Here is a 2,912-nt window from a genome sequence, read left to right as displayed (position 1 = left end):
CTTTCACAGTGCTAAGGAAGAAATAGATGGCCATCTTATTTTTATTGTGGTAAAATATGTACAACAAAAAAGTTACCATTTTGACTCTGTTTATAACTGAGGATGGACGCACCACAGCATACACAGTGTGTGGAGGTCAAAGGGGAATGTTTGGAAGGCAGTTCCTGCCTTCCTCCTCGCGGAGGCAGGGCCTTCTTCCTGTTTTTGCTCCCGTGCAGCAATGTCCTCTGGGCTAGACTGGCCAGTGGGTTTCTGGCCAACTGTGCTGTCTCTACCTCCCATCTCCAGGAAGAAATTCTGGGAATGCAATACATACCACCACATCCAGCTTTTTATATAGGTTCAGGGGATCAAGCTCAGGTCTTTAGGCTTGTATAGCTAGTGCTGATCCATCTCTCAGGCCCGTTAACCATTACTTAAAATGAACTTATATTCAATGTATCCACACACATGCGCAATGGTATGCATGTGAAGATCAGGGGACAGCTTACAGAGGTTCATTCTCTCTTTCCATAATGTGGACCCTTGGGGATCGACTCACATCTCAGATTGGACATCAAGTGCCTTTACCTGTGGAGCCGTCTCACTGACCTCTCTGAGCTATTTTAAAGTATGTAGTTCTATATTGTTAAATTCCATGCTATTGCGTTTCATAGCGTTCACATTGTCATGAAACTAACACCACTGTCCAATTCCAGAACGTTATAATTTTTCCCAGCTCAATCTCTGTACCCATTAAATACTGTCTCTCTATCTCCTCCTGCCTTCAGCCCCTAGAAACCATCTTTTTTTGTTTGGTTAACTTTTGAGACAGGATTTCTCTGTGTAACGCTTCTGACTGTCCTGGTACTTGCTCTGTAGACCAGGCTGGCTTTTAACTTACAGAGATCTGCCTGCCTCTGTCTTCCGAGTGCTGGGATTAAAGGCGTGCGCCACCACTGCCTGGCTGAAAGCACCACTTTTTGTCTCAATGAATTTGACTGCTTTGCAGACCTCCCAGGAGAGGACTCAGGCAGTATTTGTCCTTCTGCTTAGTTCCTGTAGTGTGATGGCCTGAAGTTTTATCTATAAGCTTTCGTCCATTTTTCTTTCTTTTTGATGGGAGCTTACAAAGAGCCTTTATTGCTTACAACACTAAGTAAGGAGAGACAAGAACACATCAACAGTCACTCCAAGGACAGTGTCAGCCATCTGCTGGGAATAATACTTCTGTCAGTGTGGGTAGGGCAAGCATTGCTCAGGTCCCTGCCGTCCCTTTGTGTGAAGATACACCGAGAAGAGGAAGCGCTGAGTCCCATGAGATGTTATGTTTTAAGTTTTCAAGGAATCATCAGAATGTTTTCTGTAGTGACAACAGAATTTATATTTCAAGAATAGTGGACGATGGGTCCAGTTCCCTCATGTCTTCTCGGACGTTTGAGAATCTCTGGTTGGTTGGTTGGTTTGCTTTTCTAATGCAAAGGGATAGAACCCAGGAACTTGTGACTGCTACTGAGCTCTCAACCTTGGAGCCACACCCTCAGTTTGCTTTCCTCCCAGAGGTTTGCTTTTGCAAAAATCTTAGTATTATTGAGTTCTAAAGTATTTTAGCCTCCACCTCCCAAGCGTTGAGATCGTGAGTACACACATCTTATCTAGTGCTTCCATTTCTCTCTCTCTCTCTCTCTCTCTCTCTCTCTCTCTCTCTCTCTCTCCTTTCTTACTCCTCCTTCTTCTTTTGGGGGGTTTCAAGATAGGGTTTCTCTGTAGCTCTGGTTGTCCTGGAACTCACTCTGTAAACCAGGCTGGCCTCGAACTCAGAGATCCACCTGCCTCTGCCTCCTAAATGCTGGGATTAAAGGCGTGCACCACCACTGCCTGGCTAACATTGCTTTCTTGATGGTATGTTTGAAGAATAGAGTTTCTGGTTCTTTGTCCACTGCCCCAAGACAAGGTTTCTCTATGAAACAGCCTTGGCTGTCCTGGAACTTGCTTTGTAGTCCAGGCTGGCCTCAAACTCAACAGAGATTCATTCACCTGCCTCTGCCTCCTGAGTGCTGGGATTAAAGGAATGTGCCACTACGTCTGGCTTGAAGAACAAGAGTTTTAATATTTGTCTATCCTTAAACCCGTGGTTCTGTAGTTTGTCATCATATCTAAGAACCAATCGTCAGGCCCATGGTCATAAAAATTTACATCTCTATGTTTTTACAAGAGCTTTGTGATTTTAGTGTTTATATTTAGGCCCTTGATCTATTTGAATTAATGTTGTATAGTTAGTTATATAATGTTGTACAGTGAGAGGTAGGGTCACACTTCCTTCTTTTATGCATTCATATCTAGTTGGTTTCAGAGTGACTTGTTGAAAAGATTTCTTCTTTCCTTACATTTCTTGGCACTCTTACCAGAAGACTCATGACTTTATTTGTGGACTTTCAAGTCTCTTTCACTAGCTTATATGTCTGCCTTTATGCCTGATACCATACTGTACTGATTACTGTAGCATTACAGTAAGCTTTTGTTTTACTTTATTTTATGATTTTTTTCCTCAAAGCTGAGTCACATGTGTCCCAGTCTGGCTTGTACTTTACTATGAGGTCAAGAACAACCTTGAACTTCTGATCTGCCTGCTTCCACCTACCACGTGCTGAGATTATAAGTGTGAGCCACCACCCCCAGTTTATATAGTGCTGGACACTGAACCTAGGGCTCCATGCACTCTCGGCAGGTACACTACCCACCGAGCTCTATCCTTCAGCCCTGTAGTATGTACGCTACCCACCGAGCTCTATCCTTCAGCCCTGTAGTATGTACGCTACCCACCAAGCTCTATCCTTCAGCCCTGTAGTATGTTTTTTGCTTTCAAAATTTTGTTTCCAGGTGGATCTCTGTGAGGTTGAGGTCAGACTGGTCTACACAGTAAGTTGCAGGAC

Source organism: Microtus oregoni, unplaced genomic scaffold, assembly GCF_018167655.1.
Source record: "Microtus oregoni isolate MIOR12 unplaced genomic scaffold, Mior012 000150F_ref0000365, whole genome shotgun sequence".
NCBI classification, from domain to species: Eukaryota; Metazoa; Chordata; class Mammalia; order Rodentia; family Cricetidae; genus Microtus; species Microtus oregoni.
This window is presented reverse-complemented; position numbering follows the sequence as displayed.